This window comes from Rhipicephalus sanguineus, chromosome 9, assembly GCF_013339695.2.
Source record: "Rhipicephalus sanguineus isolate Rsan-2018 chromosome 9, BIME_Rsan_1.4, whole genome shotgun sequence".
NCBI classification, from domain to species: domain Eukaryota; kingdom Metazoa; phylum Arthropoda; class Arachnida; order Ixodida; family Ixodidae; genus Rhipicephalus; species Rhipicephalus sanguineus.
In genome coordinates, this window is record NC_051184.2 from 127,158,984 (window position 1) to 127,184,616 (window position 25,633).

Sequence of the window (25,633 nt, forward strand, 5' to 3'; positions counted from 1 at the left end):
CGCAGCCTGTTGAACAGCCGTCGACCACACTGCTGCCTCCCCTACACCGGGCTATTGAGCAGGAAATCGCGGAGGTCATGCCGGAATACCAGCAGCCCCCTCGGGCGACTGCGCCGCTCAGTTACGCGCAAGTTGCAGCCAGGCCGCCCCCAGCGATCCCTGTGGTTCCCCCACTTACGCCGGAGCCGTCGCCACGCCTGAGGCCTTCGACGAGAGTGTGCCGGCTGCGTACGCCGACGTCATCCGTAATTCCACGACTGCAGCCCACCATGCAGTCATACCAGCAGCACGGCCGCTGGATAAAAAGCACACGGGTACGGCCTGCCGCGTGCTCCGAAACCGGCGTGACGGGCCTAGTTTCCCGGACCACCGCCGCGGCGCCACCGGGCGGGGACGGGTTTCGCGGACGCCCGCGGGATCACATGCGCGGCGCGCTTGCGGCAGTTATGCTTGAGCGCGTGTGTCTTCATGCGACGCCCGAAATCTTCTCCTAAAATCCATCTAGCGTGTACACATCAGTTAATTACCGATATTTCTTGTAATACTTGCAGCGCTTGGGAATTTTTGTTCTTGCCTTGCCCAAGATGCAACTTCGCGCACCGATCACTTTTTGCGGAAGTAATCGCGTGGGCATATTTTTTTGGTGTCCTAGAAGACCACAACTAACCAACCTGGAGGCGCTGCACCTTTCCTAATGCATCGAAATTATTTATTTTGGCTCTGAGTATGCTGCTTCAGATTTAAACATTTCATTTCGAAAAAGTGATCTCAGAAACTGCAGCGGCCACTGTTTATTTGACACAAAATAAGATAAACTTCTTCCTTCTTCCAAACATGTTTATAGTACACATACGATACGGCATCGCATGCAGCTGCCATGAAATAATGCTTATCATAATTATTGTGTGACCATCTCATAGAAGGAGATTCGAATCACTTTGAAATTTCAGTGACTACATCTTCAATACTGACAATTGGGCGAGCTGTTACAGATTAATTAATATGAAAACGGTCAGACGGAAAGAGTGATGAAAAGTCTGAAAAACACACGAACACAACTGCTTGCATTCCTGCGGTTTTCAGTATTTCTGTCTCTTCCCGTTACGTCGTTTTCATGATCGCGTAACGAATTCAACAGTAAACATAAAATCTGGACAAAATGTGAGAAGTTAGTTTACTTATTATGAATTCAGGGTTCATCCCTGCTAGCTGCAAACGACGGCTTGTTGCACACACCACCTTCCCGTCTTCTCTTATCTCTCGTTTTTTTTCTAGTTCCCACCTTTCAGCCCGCGGCACCTTTGCCATCGGTTCCGGTTGTTTCCGAACGCTGTCGCGTTGCGGTGGCGTGCGTTGCCCCGCAATGCCATGTGGTACTGATGTTGGTTGCCGTGAAAAGCACGTGTATTCGTTTTATTCAGAGAGTTGGGTTGTCTGTGGTCATTAGCGGTACGGGGCACGGACTCAAACTTACCTCAGCAAAACATGCGGAGACAAAAAAGTGCAGAAAAGCGGCTGGTGGGCGACGACAAGATTTCATTTCGAACAAATATACGCGGCAGCCAACACACACATTGCGAGCGACTCACAGGGACAAAGTTGGGGTGGGTCGCTTTTGACAGCTATACGGTAAACAAAAAAAAAGTGGGGGAGGGGGTGGGGGTAAACGCTTCCTTATACTCGTCTCTGTTTTCTTCTTATTTTTAATTATTGTTTTGTTATGCCTCCAGCTTGTGATCCCAAATTTTGGCTACCCTGTCTACTTCCAGTCTGTGCAGGCCATAAAACCTTTCGTTTTGGTCCTTTGATGTTAACCGCTCTACAGGCACTGGCGAATCTTCGTTGCACGCCAACGTGATTGTCTTCTGGCAGTCTCCGTCATGGGCCTCCAGTGATCGGCCTTATATATACGTCAATTTGATGACATTGCCCTGCTAAGAACTGTCAAGAAATTTGCAAGCCACTTCTAATGAATATATATTTCCACAGCCTTTTCAACAAAGTTACGAGGAATGCGTCACTATATTTGTAGAATTCGCTAGTATCAAGCATCCGAAGCTGAATTACTTCTCGGCACAGTATCATGTATCAGACATCACGAAAAAGATTCAACGTATGTTTTTACATGCACTTCCTGTGTATAAAGAACATGAACGTGTATTGTCCGATGTTTCAAATAAATACTTGTCAAGTATTTTCAGAAACGTGCTGAAGAAATGTCATGGAAATCAATATGCTAAAAACACAAACGATGTATTCATTACACGCACATAAATATAACAACCACTTTTTCACACATTCAGCGCCATATAATGTTGCTACGCGCATTGTGGAATGTTCTTTCAGACACAAAGCAAAAAGTTGGTCCTGAAAAAGAAATGCCTGGAGCTCGGCACGTACACGGAAATTTAAGTGGCTATTTAACCAGATTACGCGAACGGACTCAACTGAATGCATGATATGTCATGAATGCGATAGATGAGATAGAAAAAAACCGCTTAGAACAGCTGAGTGAGATTGCTGTTGTGACCACCGCCAACTAATTTGCTGCGGCTGCTGCCCCAACGGAGCCGCCGGCACCCGTTTCCTTTCCCCGCCCCGTCGCGCCGCAGCGGCCGCAACTGCAACTAGGGCCGACACGCGCTCTCCCATAGAAAGCCGCCCGACGCGGCAGGCCGTACCGTGCGCTTTTTCATCCAGCGGCCGTGCCACCAGCCACCCCGTCCCTCGCGTCCTGCGACATGATGGGACCTAGCCAGGCAATATATATATATATATATATATATATATATATATATATATATATATATATATATATTGTGGGAACCACGCCCAGAGGCGGTGCGCGTGGTCCAGCTGCGCGGCTTAAAAGGGGCAGCCTGCGCGCTGCCCAGGGGAGACGTACCTGGGCTGCCAGGGAGGACGGATGCTGCTGCCACCGATCATGGTCGCCGCCTCGTCGTCTCGTGTTCCTGGACCGACCCCGCCGTATACCGTGTAGAGTTTATTAAATTATTGTTGTTTGTTGTGAGCTGCAGACTCCGTCGTCCTTGCTTGATCTACGGACGGGACGCAGCAAGCCCAGTAGCTACAGTTGGCGCCAAACGTGGTTTTTTGCTCCCGCCTGCAGGAATAGCGCGGTGGACGTAGGTCGGAACCCTTGTCTTGTCCGTTGAGTCTCCTTGTAGCGCATTCTCCTGTGTTCTTTTGTGGCGCGGGTTTTCTTTTTTTCCTCTTCATGGCGCAGGCAGACGGAATGCATCTCCGGTCCGGCACGATCTTGCCTACCGGCGGCGAGCAGGATTCTTCACACGAGCAGGCTGACCAGCTACTGGCACAGCAGCTGAACACATTTCAGCGTGTCGCTCAGTTGTGCAACACGGTCATTGACCGCATAGGCACTCAGGCGGGCGAAGCACAGCTGCTACCTCCGGCCACGCTACCCACGTACACGGGTTACAACGACCCGAAATCTGTGGCGGACTTCCTAGAGGAAATAGACAGGTATGTCAGAGCGACCGGTGCCTCGGAAGCGCACGTGATGGCTCGAATCCTGCCGTTGGCTTTACGGGATGCCGCAGGACGGTGGTGGAGGCTACAAACGCCTTTCACCACATGGGCAGAATTTGAACAGCGCTTCCCAGAGGAATTTCTGCACCTGGGTACGAGCTGCGCGTCCAGCGTGAGCTCGAATTGAGAACCCAGCATCCGGACGAAAGTTTGCTCGAGTACGTCCGGACGATGTAGGAACTGCATCGCCGAGCAGCACCGACTGCCTCGGAAAGGGACCAAGTAGCTCGGGTCATTCGACAGATTCATCCCAGATTCAGGCTATTGCTTTATGGGGCGCACATTCGAAACCCTTGAGCACCTCGCACGGGAGGCCCGCCGTGTGCAAGACGCCCTGTTAGCTGAGAGCATTTGAGCGCCACCGCTAGCGCCGCAATCTGCTGTTGAGCCGTCACTGGCTTGGCCGCCCCCGTAGCCAGTCCCTCATGCGACCTGACGAGCCCAGGCGCATTCACGGCTATCTCCTCCCGCGCCCTGGACCCCTTCGCACATGAGCAAGGGCGGAGCGGGACCCATTGAATACCGTATCAGGGGTAAGCTGTCCCTGGTAGCAAGTGTCCGCGGAAAAGCGTCATAGTGCAGAGCGCTCGCTCCTTACTCGAGCCATACAATATCATAGTCGGTCGGACCCCCAGTCCCGATACGCCGTGTTCACAAGTCCTGCGCGAGCCGACTGCGACAAGCGCTCCTGTTATGGGTACTCCGGGGGCCACTACGCCAAAAGGCGTGATTTCAGTAATAGGTTAACTGGCCAACGCAGACATACGCATGTCGTATGCTACCAGTGCGGTAAAACTGGTCACGTAAGGCGGCAATGCTTTGCGCGTCGTAGCGCGAATGCAGGAGGTTCGGGAAACTGCTTCGGCCGGCGACACTAAACGCTGGCGGTGTGTCGCAGCCCATGGCCGTCAATGTCAGGAGCGTGAAACGCAGTCCGGAGCGTGTAATGGTCGAACATCAAGCTGGTGAGTCAGTCATCGTTCCCTGTGTTTGCCGCGTAACGCAGGCGCAGTCTCCAGAACCGACGATGAAAGTTAAAGCGCTCGCATTACCGTGCCTGCTCTTCTTTATACCGGTTAAGCAATCTCGTTAATCGGTGGCGTGTTGCTAGAGAAGTGTAAAGCTAAAGACATGAAGTTTCGTAACTCAAATGTTCAGTTGTGGATGGCATGAAGCCACGTATCAAACGCTGAAGGTTGTGTTCGCTTACGGGTAGGCTTTAATGAAAAAAACGAAGCGCCAGCGATTTGTTTGTTTGCCTGGTCAATCGGTGTCAGTGCTTCTCGGTCGAGATTTTCTTGCAGATTAGGGGCTCACACTCGACTTTCCTGCAAGAGGCTACCGCCTTCACGGACAGACCGAGACAACACCCTTCTGCGGAGAAGATAGACTGCGTGCCTGTACCAAGACACGCGGAAGGCGTGGCAGCCATGCACAGCACTCTGCCGTCAGCAGTCATGCAGTCCCTCAGCGACTTCACGGGAACGAACCACCAACAGAAGCAGCTGGAGGCCGTACTGACACCGTTCTTACGAATGTTTATGGAACGCCCTGGGAAGACCGACGTTCTAGTGTATCGCATCAACACCGGCGACGCCAGGCCGTGGCGTTGCAACCCGAGACCGCTGAGCCGGCACAAGCGAGCCATTGTCGATAAAGCCCTGGACGAAATGATCGACACGGGAGCCGTACGACCCTCGGACTGTCCGTGGGCCTTCCCTGTGGTAATGGCCCCAAAGAAAGATGGTACGGCACGTCTTTGTGTGTGCTACCGCAGGCTCAACGCAGTCACGGTGAGAGATTCCTACCCTTTGCCAGCAATATCGAGCATAACGTATGCGCTGGGAAACGCATAGTTCTTCACCACTATCGACTGTTCTCGTGGGTATCTGCAAAGCGAGGTTCACCCTGACGATATCCCGAAAACGGCATTCGCATGCCATAGAGGCTTGTTCGAGTTTGTGCGCATGCCCTTTGGTCTTTCCAATTGTCCGAGTTCTTATCAGCGCATGATGGATATGGTCTTGGGTGATGCAAAGTTTAATTATGCACTTTGGTATCTTGATGATGTGATGGTGTCTTCGCGCACGTTTGAAGAGCATCTTGAACACTTGCGTACGGTGCTACAGCGCCTGTCAGCAGCCGTTCTGTTCATCCCGGAAAACTGCAGCTGGCTACTAACAAAATCAACCTTCTTGGGTTTGTTGTCGACAACGGCGTACTAAAACCAAACCCAGATAAACTGAAGGCAGTTGCAGATTACCCGCCACCCCAGAATACTAAGAGCTTCCAAATGTTTATCGGAATGATTGCTTTTTATCGTGACTTCATTTCACAGTGCGCAGACATCTCCCGACCACTAACTCAGTTGCTGAAGAAAGGCGCGAAATGGCTCTGGAGCGGTGAGCAACAAGCAGCTTTCGACACGCTTCTGAAATCGATCACCAGTAATGCCTCCCTTCAGCTGCCAGATCTTAACAAACCTTTTGTGTTACAGAGACGCAAGCGATTGCGGACTTGGCGCAGTACTTTTACAGGAATGCGCAGGCGCTCTGAGGCCGGTTGCCTTCGCAAGCCACACTCTGTCCGGGGCGGAACGCTACTACTCGGTAACAGAAAAAGAGTGCCTGGCTATCATTTTCTCATTAAAGAAGTTTGACATGTTTTTGGACGGGGCTCTGTTTGTCATTCAGACTGATCACCAAGCGCTCTCTTGGCTGAAACGATTGCCTAATCCCTCAGGACGATTGGCCCGATGGGCGCTTACCTTGCAGCGCTACGGCTATGTCATTGAGTACAAGAAGGGTAGCACTAACACAGCTGCTGACTCACTTTCACGGGCACCTTTGTCTATTGAACCCCAGGTCGAGCCGGAAACTGCGTGCGGTTACGACACCAGCTGTGACAATGCAGTCACGTTGGGGCACTTTGGTGAGTAAACAGGAGCTCCTTGCAGCACAGCAGCGCGATGGCCTTTGTCGTAAAGTGTCAGAAAAGCTAGCGGCTCGTAATCCAATTGACGCCGGAAGCGACGAGGAGACCGACTGCTACCTGCTCGGAGAAGGCGGCCTCCCGTTCCGGTACTTTCCTCACGTTGACGATGGTAGTGTGGAGTCACCGTTTCGAGTTGTCTTTCCTCGCAAACTTTGCAACTTGTTCATAAAGTACTACCATGACTAGAGACCGGAAGTTCAGGCCCTAAAAAACAAAGTTTTAGGCGCCTGTAATAGGCCCTAAAACTGTCATTTAGGCATATATAGGCGTTAAAAACTATCGTTTAGGCATATATAGGCGCAATTCATAATTACTTCAGCAGCGTGTTACAGGACAAATCTTTGACTTCTAACAAGCACAGCAGACAAATCCTGTGCTTTGGGAAAGTTAATTTTATTTTTTTATGAAAATAATTAGGAGAAAAGCCACTTGAACAGATTTAGGTGAAAGCTAGGATGATTGGACACCGCGAGAGAGCAGTGGCAAACCAGCACCATCTCAAGGTTTTCGAGCTTGAAGTTGTACGTTTTTTCACTCAGTATTTGTTTGTATGCGGAAAAAAAAACGCTCGACGTCCACTCAAGTTAGTGGAGCGTACTTGTAGTCCGGCACTTTCGATGCTCAAACTGCATCTGGAATCTATGAATCTGCGCCGCTCATAACGTTAGACACTTGTTTTAGCACACGAAGTCCGGAATTCCTGTCCAAGACAGATTTAAGCTTCGAGGTGACCCTGTCAGCGACAGGTCCATTGGGGGCTATGGCAAACATTTCCTGCACGCCCAAATTAGCTTAACACTCTGAGTCAGAGCGGTGCCCCAACTTTCAAGTTTCTGTATGCTTTGTGCAAGGAATGTAAATTAGGCACACAAATATTCCAAGTCAGATTCAAGTGTATTGTGATGTAGAACAGTCTGGGCTCTTCTCACGGCGATGCTCTCGTCCGCTGCAAAGCTGTTAATAACAGCCGTAACACCAGCGAAGTGTTTGTTGTAGTATAGTCCACTGCCTTCAGCCAAGTTCCTGAGCGGGTAAGAACGGGCTCTGGTGGAAGAGGCACATTCGGCAACTGATCTTTAAAGGCACGAACGCGCGAAGGCGTCTTAAGAAACACTGCCTTGCCTGCAGCTATTAGTTCGTAACCAGAACTGAACGACTTTCTCAGCTCTTCACAGACCCGATGAATCCCATGGGCAAGACAAGTGACATGCAATAATTCTCTGGATAAAAGACCTTGAGAAGTGCAGCATTCTTGTGTATATAAGCTGCTGCATCTGTGTAGAGCAGCAGTACTCGGTCGTCGTGGGATCCGGAGGGGTACATGCCCTGAAGGACGGGTTCACAAAGTAGGTGATGGTATTCCAGCTCATTTTTTCTAGTTGTTTCGAGCATACCAAGAAAAGTGTTTTCTCTTTTGCATTCAGCTTTCCAACTACAAAATGCCCAAGTAATCGTCCGGTCGCATCTGTTGTCTCGTCCACTGAAGTCCATATGTATGATTCACTGAGTTCTCGTCTGATTTTTGCTGTGTCCTCGTACATTGGGCGCAGGTGCTGCTTGCGAAGGGTGGACTCTGATGGTATATTTTGTTTGCAGTACTTTTGCAAAAAATGCTTGAGTGTCTTGTTTTCGATCTTCGCTCAAGGGATGTTAGCAGCGACCTATACTTCGCGCGCTGAATTCACTTCTTTTTCTTCAGCAAAAGTTTCAAACAAGAACGACTGCCTCGACGTTGACGATTGGTTGCGCAGAGCGTTGGCTTGATGCAACGTTATTTTCATGTGCTGCTCCAGATGATACTTCTTTTTCGCACGGTACCTGCGAGAAGAAATGAGCGAATTGGACCAGAAAAGTGCGTTGGATACGTGAAACTTCTTTAGTGCACTTGCGCTTGTACTTTTTTCCTTTGCGCATGTTGGCAAACGCTGAGGAAATGGGGAAGTTAGATAGCAGGGAGCGCAAGCGTGCATTTTAAAATCGAAATGCTTATACCTGTATCCGACCGAGAATACGCAGCACATTTCGTCTTGCATGCGAGTTCGCAGATCCGGATACAAAAATAACAAAACAGTGAATATGAGTGCCCGTGAAATGATCGCGAAATGCACGTCATTTGCGCAGGCTTATTCACATTGGCAGTTGCGTAAGCAATGTTGGTAGCTTTATGCCTATGCGTGGTTCAGAGTGGACGCCAAACGCAAAATGTTGTTGACCTTTTCAATGTCTTCTCACTTGCTTTCCACATGGATGGCAAAATACTTTTTCTCCATCGACGGAGTAGCACTGCGATCCACTGGTCCATTGCCTGACAAGGACACTTTATGGCGTCTTTTTTCTTCGGCATTGCTCGGCTGACTCCTGACGGCTGCCGTTGAAGAACATAAATGCCAACGAAACTGATGTGTAGGCTGTAGGCTGCAGCGCTAGCCTATATAGCTTAGCTTTGGCTCGCTAGGGTACACTCTACTACATCAGGCAACCGCCGAGCTACACTACTCTCGAACCAAGCGACGGAGATCTTCAAGGGGGAGATGGGGGGACACTAGCGCTAGCCTAGCCTCGCTTTGCCTCGCTGGGATACACTCCAGCCCCGCCCACGGAAAGGCGCGTTTATGTACGACGCTATCGGCGCGTTGGCGAGCGTCACATGCGTCGGAGCGCATCGGCCGGGTCCAGTTATACGTTGGCTGTGCCATCGCGCCGATCTATGGTCTGTTTTCGCCGACGTGACGCAGCGCATGCTTGCGTGTACGCTATGTCGCACTGTAATCGCGCCTTAACAGGAGAGTAAAACGTGAACGAAAAAAAAAAACATGACTAGCGCGCTATGCGCGTGTTGTAGTTAATATCGCCACACTAAGTACCTCTTGTTTTATTGCAAATGAACAGCTCATTTAAGCAAAACGTGTACTCACGAACGCGAAAAGGCATTTTTAGGCGCTGAAAAGCTGATATAGGCACGAACCTTGAAATAGGCACTTATAGGCACAATAAATGTGTGACTAAAACGTTTCCCTTCTCTTAGTTCGTGCTTGTATGTTAAATAGGCTTGAAACGGACTCCAAGAAAAAATAGGAATTTTGCCTGAAGTTCCGGTCTCTAACCATGACAGTGCTTTAGCTGGATACTCTTCAGGGCAGAAGACTTACGAGAAGCTGTGTCGTACGGTAACCTGGCCAGGGTTGAAACAGGATGTGTTTATGCTACGCGCGTTCCTGTTCAGTGTGTCAAAAGGCGAAACCAAGTGAGGGTTTACCGTGAGGAACAATGCAGTCAGTTGAGATTACATCGCCATTACAGATTGTTGCATGTACACCTTTGATATGCACGCTTTTTTTCGAGTACTTTATTCACGTGCGTGACATCCTAGGGCGACGTTTCGTATATTTTGCTGCACATTGTTAACACTGCCCCTTTTTTTCGATTTTGCGAAGCTTCGATCAGCTGTTCCGTATTCGGTGTAGTGTGACCTCGCGTTGTACCTGTGCTTTCGTTTAGTATAATCCTCATACGTCAGTAAATCTCGACTTCCTTAGAGACTTTTATGGACGGAACGTGTCAAGCGGGCTGTTGTTGCACATACGCATGCCCCTCCGAGTGGTGACGAGTCACAGCTTGGTTGGGAATACATATGCACAAAAATGTCAAGGCCATCTCGTATATGTAGTGGCAAAGGCGGTGCGTAGTCAATTGTGGACAGATTTCGTCCTAAACGTGTCGATCGGTGCCGTGGATTCATCCATCACTCATCCATCATTGGGTGCTCACAAGCAGTCAAGACACGAAGGCAGAATATGAAACAAGCACTCTGTCTTGTCTGCTTGTGTGCTACACAACGACGGATAGGTTCAAACTCGCCCACTATCAGTTATACTACAGTGCATAGAGACATTTCATGCATTTTCGAGTAGTTCATGAGTCATCTGCACGTGTTTCGATTATTGCTTCTGTATCAACGGCGCCTACAGCAAAGAAACGATGTAATATTATTTCGTAAATGCGAGGTGCCTGTTGCGTTATTCGAAGAAACTGATGCGCAACCGGAACGATGGACAGAAGATTATAATGAATATGCAAACCCCATTCGGTAGAATGACTTTTTTTCACAGCGCATAAGCACAAAATTACTTTTGAACCATTCATTCATTTTCGCTTTCCCGCTCATAAGACTCTGAATTATAAATCAGTGGTTTGGGATTATTTCATCAATTATGCAAAGTCTGCAAATGCCAAGTGCGCATTGTGTAGCAAGGAATGTAAAACCAGCGGGAATACCTTTAAAAAAAGGTACCACATAAGGCGGTGCCACGCAAATGTTCTCTTGCACGAGGATCGAGGACAGTGCGAAGAAGTAGAAGATGCATGTACGGATGCGGCTGGCCGCTCAAAACCGAAGGAAAGAAAGCTTCATTTCTTTATTACTGTTAAAGGAGCGAAGTATGGGAACCAGACCGAAAGGAAAAAGAAGCTGGACAAGAACTTAGTCCTGATGTTAGCAAGGGACATGCAGCCATTTTCGGTGGGTACTGACAAAGGATTTCAAAATTTCTGCTACGCGTTCAATCCAAGATAAAACTGCCTAGCAGAACGCAACTTTCTGATGTTATTTCGCCGAACCTATAAGAGAATGCAAAGGCGAAATTACGTGGTACACGGACCTCAACCAGCCATTGTTCCATTACAGCAGACATTTAGACCTCATGCACGGCTGGGAGCTACATGACAGTCACGTGCCATATTCTGGAAGACACAACTATGCGGTCTGCGGTGCTCTCAACAGCAGTTTTTCTGGGAGCACACACGACGCAAAACGACACCGACATCATTGGAGGTGTGCTTGAAGACTGGGGTATTCGTCAGGGAATTGTTGCTTTTGTCACAGACTACGATAACAGAATCGTTCTTGCCGCCCGACTGCTGAGCTTCGAGCACCTACCATGCTTCGCTCATACGCTGAACCTCACTGTTCAGGATGGATGAAAAAGCAGTGAACTAGAAGCCGCGCTGCTAAAGTGCCAGAATATTGTGCGCTGCGTGAGGTCTAGCTGCAATGCAACCGCCAAGCTCCGTGAAGAGCAAGAGCGTGTCGGTAAGGTACCACCGCTAAAACTGAAACAGAAGACACCGACACGATGTAACGGCATCTTCTATATTTTAAAAAGGATCTTGGAGGTCTGAGAGGCAGTAATCTTAACACTATCAAAGTTGCCCCGGTACCCAGCCCGTTACCAGCAGAGGATACAACTCCCATTCAGGATGTTGTGGAAGTACTGGAACCATTCGAGGAAGCCACGATATTAGTGTCTGGAGATGAGTACACTACCATTTCCTTGGCGATTCCTGTGGTCTGAGGCATCGTATGAGAGCTGGATGAGCGTGTCTAACCAAACCCTAAAACTGAAGTTGGTAAAGAAGCTTTTTTATGGTGTGCATATCCTCCTTGCATAATAGAATGGACACTTGAAAAAAGACAGCTAACATCTCTGGCAACACTGTTGGACCCGCGACTAAAGGAGAGAGCGTTTTCGATTCGGACAAACGCAGATCGCGTCAAAGCTTCTTTCATTGGTGAACTAAACCAACGATTGTCAGAAAAACTAGTTGGCGCTGCAGCTGAATCAAATGAACAGCATGGGGTTCCTAACGAAGTTATGGCAGGAAGCCGAATTCTGCAGTTCCTTGAGAGGCACCAACACGAGAAATGAAGCGCAACCCTTTAAAATGTTGGCACCCTTGGGGATGTTCCACAACGCCTCTCTCTGAAATGGCTAGGAAGAACTTGGAAGAACGGCTAGGAATCCCAGGAACGTCACTACTTGTACAAGGCATGTTCTCCAGGCTGGACAGATCATTTCAGCAGTAGGAGCAGGCTGAAGGGCAAGAAAGTGGACATGCTTGTGCTCCTCCACCAGAGCGATTGGCTAACAAATGATAAATAAATTGAATGGTTCAGCGGCAGCGGAAAGGAAGCCGTTACATGTGATGGAGCCTGATGGCTTCGAATTTATGTTGCCTTTAGCGATTTAAAATTAAAAAAAGCATGAACTACCTCTTGTTTCTAAGGTGTGACTTCTAGGTTTTAAGAATAAATTTCTCAATGGGCATATTCCGGCATTTTCACTGCGGTTTTTAATTATTTAAAAATTCCTCATAAAACGAGCTGAATGTTGCGAATGTTCTGGCAATATCGCCGACCGACAGCAGCATTATTATTACAGAATAATTAGTAATACTATCAACTGTAGTACCGAAAGTCTATCGATAGTAGTACAATCGATAGTTCCTTTACACTATCTATAGTGTCGAAGAAACTATCAATGTTACCAACAGTCAATTAACCGATAGTTTTGCAATACTGGATAGCACGAATTCGAACAGGACAAAGAAGGAACACAAAGGCACAGGACAGGCGCTTCTCTCAATTAGGTTTTACTCAGAAAAAATTAGCTATTTATGTTGCCACGCCACTTCTTGTTTTACATTGATGTTTTCGGGTTTGACCCGCCAGGACGGTTAGCAGCGCTCAACGCTGACCACGCCGCATTGTTCGAGAAGCTTCGCGATTGTTGTAGATCACTTTGTTAAGATTACGCGGAGGATGGGAACAGTGTAGATTATTCCAGAGCGTGAGTGACCACCAGTGACATGACTGCAAAGTTCGAACTCTACCCTCCGCATTACGTCATGGCTCACATGAGCAGCAGTCGCGGAAATCAGCCAAATCCACCATGAAGTAATAGAAAAAGGGCACCGAGAAGTATTCCAGTGGCTGCCTAGTCACTGCGGCATTCAGGGAGATGACCAAGCGGACGCAGCTGCCCGATCCGCTCATGACGGTGTCAGCAGTATCACCATTCCCCTATCAAGATCGGACGCCGCAAGAGAACTTCGTATGCTGGCTCGTCGTATAACGTTGGACTTGTGGAAGTCACCATCGACATTTACAAGTGCACGGCTGCATGCCTTGGACCATGATCTTGAATTACGCATCACGTCCACCTTATCACGACGTGACTCTACCCTGCTGGTCCGTCTATGGCTTGGAGTGGCCTTCTGAAATGCCTATTCGTATATTATTGGAATGGTTGAGAGCCCGTCGTGTGAAGTCTGCGGGTGCAGCGAAACAGTCGCGCACCATTTACGTGAGTGCACCCGCTTCAACTCCGAAAGAACGGCCCTCTCAGCCGCATTAGGGCAGCTGGACAACCGCCCTCTCACGGAGAACAAAATCCTAGGGCCCTGGCCTACCCGGTCTTCAGCACGAGCCGCTCTGAGGGCGTTGCGGTTTCTCCAAGCAACCGGACTCAATGTCAAACTGTGACTGCTGGAAGAAAATGTTGCTGTGTAGTACTTGGACGGCGGTTATGACTTCGTTTTGTTTTTTTTTGTTGTATTTTGTCGCGTGCTGTCGCCACAAACTCTTCTTCTTCTCTTTCATTCTTTTACATCCACTTTCCCCTTCCCACGTGCAGGGTAGCAAACCGGAGACTGCTTCTGGTTAACCTCCCTGTCTTTCCTTTCTCCCTCTTCTCTCCCTCTCTCTCGATGCGTCATGTATAAAAGACGGCGCGTCACTCCCATGAGCACGTTTTCGACGGCCGACGCCTTGTTCCCCGCTATCAGTGTACAGCGTGTATTGCTGTAGTTTTCATTTTCATATTTGTCCACAAGTTCGGCCAAATAAGCAGTTTCGTCTTGAACACGCAGACTGCTGTCTTCATCGACGTCACACGTGATATCTGGTGGAGGTGCTTCTTCCTTGATGTTCAGGACACCTACGAAGAGCCGGGAACCAAGCCCGGAGCGTGAAGAAGACGTCGAAGACCTCGTGCAACATTGAGCTCGCCGCAGGCTACAAGGCTTGCAACCCTAATAGGGTATCCTATAAGAGAAGCGAGATACCACGGAGACAAACACGAGGTCGAAGATGACCGCCACTATATCACCGGCGACAGCAGTGGTACAGCAACCCAGGGAGCCACCGACTTTCCGTGGATCATACATTGCAGACGCAGGAGGCTGGCTGGAGACGTACGACCGAGTCGCCAGCTTCAACAACTCGGACTCCGAGGAAAAACTACGTCCCGTCTACTTCTACCTAGAAGACGCCGCGAGGACGTGGTTCGAGAACCCAGAATCCGCGCTACAAACATCGGATCTCTTTCGGACGACGCTCCTATGCACGTTCACGAGCGTGGTCTGCAAGGAACGGGCCGCAGCTATGCTGAAGACCCGTGTGCAGCTGCCCAATGAAAACATTGCTATCTACACGGAAGAGATGAATCGCCTATTTCGACACGCCGACCCAAGTATGCCCGAAGAGAACAAAGTCAGGTTCCTCATGCGGCATGTCATACAAGATCTCTTCGCTGGATTGACAAGGACCCAACCGGAGACGGTCGCTGAATTTGCTTCGGAGGCTTCGACAATCGAGAAAATGCTTGAGATGCGAACGCGGCAATACGACCGCAGCTTCTTGGCCACAAGCTACGCCGACATTGAAGCCCTGGGATCTGCCGACCTGCGTGAGACGATCCGAGAAATCGTGCAAAAGGAGCTGAGAAAAATTCTACCTTCATCGCAACCTTAAGTAGATTCCATCGCCGACGCCGACGTTGTGCGCCAGGAGATTCAGAATTCACTGGGCGCGCCTCAGCTAGCAGAGCCGCAGCCGCAAGCTATGAGCTATGCTGCTGCAGCCCACCGTCATGCTTCTCCTCCACTCCCACGCCAAGACGCCACACCGCCGCAGTAGACGCCGCCACCGACGCCCTAACATCCACCTGTCGGCCAGCGCTACACAGCGAGGAAGATCGATGTTTGGCGCGTGCCCCCCACCACCGCCCACTCTGCTACCACTGCGGAGAGGCTAGTCACAATTACCGCCGCTGCCGCTACCGTGAGATGGGCCTGCGTGGATTTGCAATCAACGCACAAAGTCCAGAACCAGGTGAACCGCTACGTAACATCGCCGAATATCTCGCAGGAGCGCAATGGACTCCACAAGAAAATTCCCGATCGCCATCGCCAGGCCACTACGTCTCTCCCCAGTGCCGGTCTTCACTGGCCCAACGCGGTACCGGTCACATAGCCCGTATCCGGAAAACTAAGGACAGCAACCGATGCAGGTGCGGTTGCTGTACGACAAACTACCGAAGATCCTCCACCGCCGACGACAACGCCGCGACGATGCCGAAAGAAGATGCCCAAGATCCGACGCGACGACCTAACCGCAAGGCAAGACGATGAACTATCGACCTGGACGTTCTTATCGACGGCGACAGCGCCGCAGCTCTCGTCGACACCGGAACCGACTATACTGTCACCAGTGGACCGTTTGCCACCACGTTGAAGAAAGTCAAGACCACCTGCGAAGGCCCCGAGTTCTGGACAGCTAGAGGTAACGTAGTAACGCCGGCAGGAATATGCACAGCGAGGATCTCCATAAACAACGGGATTTATCCCGCGAGCCTCGTAGTTTTACAGCATTGCTCCAGAGATGTCATCCTTTGTATGGACTTAGGTCTTCATGGTGCAGTTATCCACCTGAGATACAAGTCGATAACATTATATACAGAAAAAGCATTACCACCGCACACGCCACCAGGAAAGCACGCCTTGAATGTGCTCGAAGACGATGTCGCGCTTCCCCCTCGCACCAGCGTCGTCATTTCCGTCGGTACTCGAAAATCAGCAAACCTTGAAGACGTCGTTCAAGAAGACCAGCACTTGTTGATTAACCGCGAGATTTGCGTCGCAAGAGGAATAGGCGAGCTGCGTAGAGGGAAAGCAACATGGTGCTCACGAATTTGAGCAACGAGTACAAGCACGTGAACAAAGGCACGATGGCTGCCTACATAGACGAAATTGTGCAAGCAACCAGTGGTTTCGCCCTCACCGATTCTACCGAATCTACTCTGACGAACCGAGCTCCTAAACCAGCTTTAGACGTCAATGCGAGCCTTCCGAAGCACAACCATGAACAGCTCAGATCCCTGGTCCTGCAATGCGAGGACTGCTTTTCGCGGCGTCAAGAATTCCGCAGACCCCAGTCGCTAAACACCGCACCATAACAGAAGAAAGTACCAGTCCACTCCGCCAGAGCCCGTACAGAGTTTCGACGCGAGAACGCGAGGCCATAAAGAAACAACTCGATAATATGCTACAAGAAGACATCATCCAGCCTTCGAAGAGTCCGTGGGCGCCACCCGTGGTGTTAGTGAAAAAGAAAGACGGAGCCCTGCACTTCTGCGTCGATTATCGCCGCCTGAACAAAATCACGAAGAAGGACGGCTACCCTCTCCCACGGATAGACGATACCCTGGATCGACTTTAAAACGTGAGGTACTTTTCGTCGATGGACCTCACGATCGGCTACTGGCAAATCAAAGTCGACGAGAGAGACCGAGAGAAGACCGCTTTTATAACACCAGAAGCCCTCTTCGAGTGCAAGGTCATGCCCTTTGGTCTTTGCTCGTCACCTGCGACGTTCCAGCGCGTTATGAACTCCGTGCTGGCTGGATTGAAGTGGCACACGTGCCTTGTGTACTTGGATGACGTTGTTGTGTTTACCTCAAACTTCGACGAACACCTGCGCCGCCTTGAAGCTGTACTTCAAACAATCAAGACCTCCGGACTCACCCTAAAACCAGAAAAGAGCCGCTTCGCGTAGGACAAACTCTTGTTCTTGGGCGATGTCACTAGCAAGACTAGAGTTCGCCCGGACCCGCGGAAAACAGGTGGGAAGTTCAAGCATTCCAAGAATTGAAACGACGCCTGTAGACGCCTACGATAGTTGCGCATTTCGAGGAATACGTCGATACGGAAATCCACACCGACGCAAGTAGCCTAGGACTTGGCGCCGTCCTTGTGCAGAAGGCCGACGGAATTGAACGGGTTATCAGCTATGCTAGCCGGTTTCTATCAGATGCAGAAATCAACTATTCCACAACGGAAAATGAATGTCTGGCCGTCATCTGGGCTACACTACACCCAAGTTTCGCCCCTACCTGCATGGCAGGCCTTTCAAGGTTGTGAGCCACCACCACGCCTTGTGTTGGCTAGCTAACTTGAAGGACCCTTCAGGTCGCCTCGCACGATGGAGCTTGAGACTTCAAGAATTCGACATTACCGTCGTTTAGAAGTTCGGAAGAAAACACTCTGACGCCGACGGCCTGTCTTGTGCCCCCGTGGACCTGCCGCCACAAGACGACCAGGATAATGACTACTCCTTGGGAATTATAAGTGCCGACGACATCGCTGAACAACAGCGATCCGACCCGGAAGTCAGCGGCCTTATGAAATACCTCGAGGGAAAGACCGCCGTCGTTCCGAAAGTATTCAAACCAGCACTGGCGTCATTTTTCTTGAGCAATGGCGTTCTCCAAAAAAATTACTTCTCCCCACTTCGAGCCAAGTACCTTCTCGTGGTGCCTTCAGAATTGCGAGCGGAATACCTCCAGGCCCTGCATGACGACCCGACAGCAGCACACCTCGGTGTTTCCTGAACGCTGGCAAGAATACAGGAAAAGTACTACTGGCCACGCCTTGCCGCCGATGTCACTCGCTACGTAAGGACCTGTCGAGACTGTCACCGTCGCAAGACACGGCCAAAAAGACCAGCGGGCTTCATTCAGCCGATCGAGCCACCTCGGCGACCATTCCAGCAGATCGGAGTGGACCTCCTGGGGCCATACCCAACGTCGACTAGCGGTAATAAGCGGATCGTCGTAGCTATCGACTACCTGAACCGCTGCGCGAAAACACGGTCCCTGCCCAAAGGCAGTGTCACCGAGGTAGCCACGTTCTTTGTTGAGAATGTCGCCCTAGGTCATGGCGCCCCAGAGGTCATCATCACGGACAGAGGTACCGCCTTTACGGCAGACCTAACTGAGGCCAGATACAGCCTCAGATACAGCCAAGATACAGCCAGACAAGCCTGTTTTCTACTTGAAGTCATGCACCAACCAGCCCAAATCCGTGCCCTACTGCAGTTCATTTCTAGTACATCGGGCTCTTTTTCTTCGTTCACGCCTTTCTCTTGCTTACATTCGTCAGTCGTCTGCATAAACCTGCTCGCCACTGCAACTTGTAGAGCTCGCCTCTACACCTACTCGCTCAAGCATTCCTACCTGCCGCCTGAAGTTGCCTGTCTTTTCGGGGCTCTGATGCCTTCAGAAGGCCATGTCAAAAGAATGTGCCGCATTTTGCGATCAGAGGCATTCCGACAGGTTCGCTTCTTCACGGACTGCCTGCAGATTGTGAACTACAGTGAAATGTTTCCACCCAGTGCCCAAAGGAGGTTTTTAGGAGACTTGCGTTTGGCGTCTCAGAGAGCTGACTTCCTCTGGGGCAACCTGTTCGTTCGACTGCCTAGGAGCAAACGTCAGAATTCGGAGCAAGGTAAAGATGTCAAGGTACTCGGGGATGCCTCAGTTCCGAAGAACGTGGCTGGCCTTCTCAAACTCGGGCCAAAGTTCTGTGAGCACCCTGATTTGGACAAGACGGAACTACTCAGCCTCGTCAGAACAGCTGCTGGAAAAGCAAAGACGGATGAAGTTGACCGGTGCATCAGGGAAGGAGTGGACTGCCTGCCTCAGCGGGTTAAGAGAGGCAATACGGTTACGCTCCGCTCAGCGGTTGCTGTCCTTAGGGATGACGGCCTGAAGCTGCTCCTGTCTGATAAAGAGGGATGATTCGTCGTGGTGCCTCGTGGTATGTACAAGGAAAAGGCAGAAGTGGCCATTAACACCAACTTCCACGAAGCGAAAGGAGTGGTCCTCACGAAAGTGAAAACTAGGGCAGTTCAGCTGTGTGAAAGGGCTAGACTTTCCAATGTGGCATCATCCGTGAAGGCCTGCAAAGGAACCAGCCTTTCAGCTTTTTTCAGCGCCAAGACTCACAATGAACTTTGCCCGTTCCGGGCCATCGTTTCCGAGCGTGGTACCTGGCAGCGAGAAGTTGGTGCGTTCCTGCAAAGGTTCTTGTGCCTACTTGACATCGACGACCCCTACCTCATAAGGAGCCCAGGTACTGTTTCTGCCTATCTCCGAGATGAATGCCCAGTGGGTGTGCGTGCCTTTTCAGTCGACATCAAGGACTTATACTACTCGTTGCCTCAGAATGATGTGTGTGCCGAAGTTAGTAAATGCATTGACGGATACGGTCTTGTTAAGTTTCAGAATGCATGTGGAATCACGGTCGACAAATTTTTAGAGTTTTTAAACTTTTACATGCAATCCGCTTTTATAGGTTTTGACGATAACCTTTTCATTCAGCGAAAAGGAGTCTGCATTGGCTCATGTATCGCCCCTGTTCTCAGCGACATCTTACTAGCCCGCTATGACCGTAATCTTGACAGCAAGCTTAGACAGACTAGCGTGGTAAAGGTGATGCGGTACGTGGACGACTTTTTAGTATTTTATTGCACTAACCCTCTTAACGTACAGCCTGCTGCTGGAATTTATGACGTATTCCTCACGGAATTAAGTCCACTTGAGTTGACCACTGAGCATCTCTTAGACAATAGGCTACGCTTCTTGGACTTGGAACTCTTGTTCTCAAACGACCATGTTTGTTGGGGTTATGCGCCTAGGTCGCACAAGAGCCTTCTCCCTTTTTCTTCCGCGCCCTCGAAGATTGTGAAGCGCGGCATTGCCAGGGCCTGCATGAAGGCGGCGCTTGAGAGGTCCTGTGACCACCAGGTTGAGGAGAGTTTTTCTTGTCAATTAGCACGTTTGAAGCTGGCAGGTTTCCCGGAAACTGTATTGACCAGCATTGCTGAAAGCCTCCTTTCTAGCTTTAAGAACAAGGTCTCAGCAGCTGTGCACATAATCTTAAAAAGGTGGTCAGTAGGGCTGGGGTAAGGTTTTTATTCTCTGCAAAAATAAACTTGGTAGCCTGTGTCAGCAGGCAAACACAGAAACCAAGACGGAAAGATGTAGTAAGAAGAACCGGCAAAAGTTTGTTGAATGTTGCGATTCTGTTGTTTACAAGATTCCTCTTTCCTGCGGGCGTTACTATGTTGGTCAAACTGGCCGGTGTGCTAATGAGCGCTTGCGCGAGCACGCGAACAAGGCGTCCGCCGCGGTGGTGTAGTGGTTACGGTGCTCAGTTGCAGAGCCGAAGGTCGCGGGTTCGATCCCGGCCGCGGCCGTTCCATTTCGATGGAGGCGAAATGGTAAAGGCGTGTGTACTGTACAGTGTGAGAGCACTGGTGAGCACTGGGTAAACACTGGCTAAAGAACACTGGAACAATGGTGAAAGTTTCCGGAGCCCTCCGCTGTGGCGTCTCTCATAATGATATTTTGGTTTTGGAAAGTAAAACGCCAACAATTCTTATTATTATCAGTTTCCTCGCGTGTCTATGCGTTTGTTCGCGGTTACTCTGTTGGTTGAGACAATGAATTACCTGTGGTGCATTCCCGTATAACATGAACTCTGGTGTGCGGGTATGTGCCAGATGTTACTGTGAGAAAGGGATTCATGACGTACGCGACAGGTATTTTGCGTTATTCATGTCATGACCAGTAAAAGATGTTCTTCATGCACTGATCCTCCACTACGCGAAATAGGCATATTACAACCTATGCAGACGACCAGAAGAGCGCCCAGACGTAGGTGGGAAGATAGATAGATAGATAGATAGATAGATAGATAGATAGATAGAAATAGCCAAAGTGTCTGAGGTTCGCTAAGAAATGCTTCGCATTTAATGACTTGAAGGCTTTCTGGTGTGGATATGACATACGAGAGTGTATTGTAGCGATTTATATGATGTAAACACAACGTGCAGTTCGCACGTGCTCTTAATGTTTATGCCAGACAATTTTATGTGGGAGGCATTTCGTAGCAAACGTCTGCGACTTTGGGCGTATCTATCTATCTATCTATCTATCTATCTATCTATCTATCTATCTATCTATCTATCTATCTATCTATCTATCTATCTATCTATCTATCTATCTATCTATCTATCTATCTATCTATCTAGCCGCTTACGACATTGTGCTCTCCTGGCCGTTTCGCTAATGGGATGCATACCAAAATTTGTGTGGCATAACATGACTGGATGAAGAGCATAAATGAAAGTTAATAACATGAAAACCCTGACACGCAAGTCATGAACAGCATGATTTATATGCAATGGTGTTGATGTTCTTGCGGCCGCTTCCTTAACTTGATATATACCCAAATCGGTATGGGTGACAAGAGTGTATGAAAAACATAAATGACAGGTCCTGCCGTGCAAGTCATCACACGCATGTCATGTACAGCATGATTTACGTGACATGCTCTGGGGGCGCTTGCGGCCGTTTAATTAGATGAATATTTAACATAATTGGTACGATACATTTCTGTATGGTGAACATAAATGAACGGTGGTAACATGGTAATCATGGAATGCATGCCGTGTAGGGCATGATTTACATGCCATGCTCATGGGGCGCTCGCGGCCGTTTCGCTACCCTATCGAAAATTCTCATATGACACATATACCTCGTATCCAATAATCTGGTATGGACACATAAGAACCATATGTGTTCTCGTATGATCATACGAGATTATTGGATATGTGTCATACGTGTCATATGAGATTTTTCAATAGGGTAGCCTAATATACACCAAAATTAGTATTGCATGACATTACGACGAACATAAATGACAATTGGAGACATGACAATCATGACTCGCATGTCGTGTGGGGCATGATTTACATGCCAACTTCCTGGTCTGCTCGCGGCCGTCGTGCTATCTTGGTGTACCCCAAAATTGGAATTTCGGGACGTGACTGTATGACGAACATGAATGACTGGTGATAACATGAAAACCATGACATGCATGTCGTGAAGGGCATGATATACATGCCATGCTCATGGTTCGCCGGCGGCCATTTCGCTAGCTTGGTATACCCCAAGGTTGGTATTTTGTGACATGACTCTATGACGAACATAAATGACGGTTGGTAACATGAAAATGACGACATGCATGTCGTGTAGTGCTTGATTTACATGCCACGCTCATGGTCTGCTCGCGGGTGTTTCGCTAGCCTGACCTACACCGATATTGCTATTGCACGACGCGACTGCATCATGAACACTAATGGCAGGTGGTGCTATGCTGCACATGACATGCATGTCATGACTCTCGTGATTTACATGTCACGGTCATGGTGCGCTCGCTGCCGTTTCCCCAGCTTGACATACACCAAAACTGTTATTGCGTGACGCGACTTTATGACGAACATAAATTACAGGCCTTAACACGCAAATCATAACATGCATGCAATATGTATGCCATGATTTAAATGACAATGTCTTGGTGCTCTCCCCAATGTTCTGGTAATTGGATATACACCCCAAATAATATGGCATGGCATAAGTGCGTGACGAACAGAAATGACAGGTCACGCATTGTATATACCATAATGCACGGCTAATTATATAAAAGATTGTACATACATGTACGCATGACAAAGATTGGATAGTGTCACGTTTACTCCCGCTATTTGTTTCCAGAATGAATTACCAACTCACCTAGCAGTCTATCCTTCTGAAAGAAGGGATATATAATGAACTAGAAGTCATGACATGAATTGCTTCAGTTTGCTCTAAGAGAAACACGGTGATGTATGCAGCTCTCTGCTGACTGCTTCGCATGACATCGATTCCCACAGTATATGGGATCTGGCGGATTTTCCTTACCAGCACTGTTGGTTCAATGCATAGGGAGATTGAGATGACGTTTCAAACAGGCAGCAACTCTGACTGAGAGATCACATTCAAGGTTTGGGGATAAACAGCGGCTCCAAGTGGCACAAAACAATGATCACTGGAGGGAAAGGCGAGGGTTTTTCGTCATGGAGATCAGACCTCATATAATTGGATTCTAGTGTGAAGCTGTATGTCCAATGTCACATTGTGTCACTTAAGCTTTTAAGATTTCATTCAGTTGGTTTTTAGTGACAAGAAATTTATACGTTTATTTGCATTAAAAAGGAAATGCAGCACTGTATTTCTTGTTTTCTCATTACATTTATTCCAGAAGACAAATTGCACCTTTGCATTATAATGAAAACAGCTGCACAAGAACACTGACGGTCTCCGCAGGCTTGGAAAGACTCGAAGAGATTCCCCAGAGGCTTAAACGCAAGGACTGAGGTTCCAACGAAACAATGAGCAAATTATAGTAAGCAGCACTAATAAAGCCCTAATATGGCATTTTTTTACCTTGTCCAGGATATGAAAATTGAGTTCCGAGTCACTCCTATCATTTGGCGCTGTGCTAGGCATTGCCACGGGTGAACACGATTGACATCGACATGACTGAGGTACATGAGAAAACAATGCAACATCACTTGCTCCCATTCACACGAACTGGGAATATAGCAACTGCCGTGTTTAGTGCTGAACACTGGATCACAAACAATGTACGCCTCTGCGCCGCTGACTGCCTTCACCTTCATATGCTATTGCATCCAAGCATGGTTTGCTCATGCATGCACATACATACCACCCAATATGGCTAAAAATAAACCTGTTCCCAAAGTTACTTGAGCCCTGGCGATGGCAGGCGAAAGAGCCCGGATCAAAGCACACTGGTTTCGTTATCTTATCCTACCACTGAATAGCTCGCGCTATCTCGTTGTTTTCGGTCAGGAATTGGAGCGTGAGGTGCCCAATTTCTTCGAATGCATTCTTACGTTCTATCATCATGCTTTGAGGCCAGAGACGTTAAGTCAGCAGTTTTTATGCCGCTTATTGCTGAAAGCACATCGCTGTAACGGGAATTTTTCTTTTTAGGATTGATTTTGTGCTTACCTCACCTCGGTTCACGCTCAAATATTGTAGAAAATTGCTGTGAATTACTGGAAAATTACTGTGAATTACTGCGTATTACTGTGAACACTGTGCGGCACTGCATGTTTGGAAAAAGACCCATTGCGGGAAGTCAGGTAGGCGGCCAGTGTGTTTAGTACACTAAGTTTTCAGAACCCTGTCCATCCCTTACACCTGCCGCTTTGCTTAAATGACAAAAAGTGAGTAAGGGAATGCATCCAGTGAACTTTACTGAGATCCATCTTTAGAGAAAAGTAGGGGAGGCACAAAATAAAACAGAGACGTAAAGAGGAGAGCGACAACACAGGCGCACCTCGGTCTCCTCATTACGTCACTGTTTTATTTCGCACTTCCCCGTCTTTACTCTCAAGATGAATCGATACCAACTATCCCAAATGGCAGTGTTACTGAGATCTCTTCACATTTTAAAATTGCCAAAGTTGGGCATTAACCCTGTGTGCTCCGAAACCATTAGCCACATCCTGTCAGTACTGGTCTGAAAGCAAGAAATGCAAAGCTGAAGTAAAAAAAGCTTACTTACTCATTTAGAGATGTCGCATAATGCACTGAAAAATTGTACGCGTGAGTCAAAAGCGAAACAACTTGTCCAGCAGTGCCCGACAGCGCAGCGCTGTGGTCATGCTAGAGTGTACTAGGATATTTTGAGTGGCGCAACCAAAGCCGGCGCACCATGCAAACTGGAGTCCTTTCTTTCGAAGAAAGTAGCGGCGGCGCTGGCGTCGCATAATCTTGAAGAAGGCCGGGGACGCGACAGCGTAAATGAAGGAACGCGCGCGTCTACCCTCTTGCCCGGCCGCGCCAAGGAAAGGTGGCACGCTCCGACTCGCTTGCGTTCGCGTCTGCGAGTTGCGCCGCGCATCAGTGACCAAAATAAAAAAAAGGAACAGCGTTTAAATCACTGCTACGCGCTCGGGTGCAAGACAGTGTACGCCCGCATGAACCAAGGCCGCAAGATATCGCTTTTTAAAGCTCCAATTAGTGTGTCTCGATGCGCGGAGAAAGCGTCCGTCAAAGCACCATACTCCCGATGATAAAGAGCGACAAATTATGTGTGGGAAAGAAATTTCTGCCGACTTGACAAGCCCCTCGGTGCCGATTGCGCTGTGTGTGAATTTGAGCCTCACTTCATCGAGAGAGACTATATACGTGCATATAACTAACGGAGCGGAAGTTCGAGTGCCGAGAGAAAAGCCGTCTATTCGACCTGACGC

General features: G+C 49.0%; 1 pseudogene; it reads left to right on the forward strand.

The window, feature by feature from the left end:
- The first annotated feature begins 5,000 nt into the window (after positions 1-5,000).
- On the forward strand, positions 5,001-11,948 carry LOC125759980 (uncharacterized; annotated as a pseudogene).
- Positions 11,949-25,633: the final 13,685 nt, after the last annotated feature.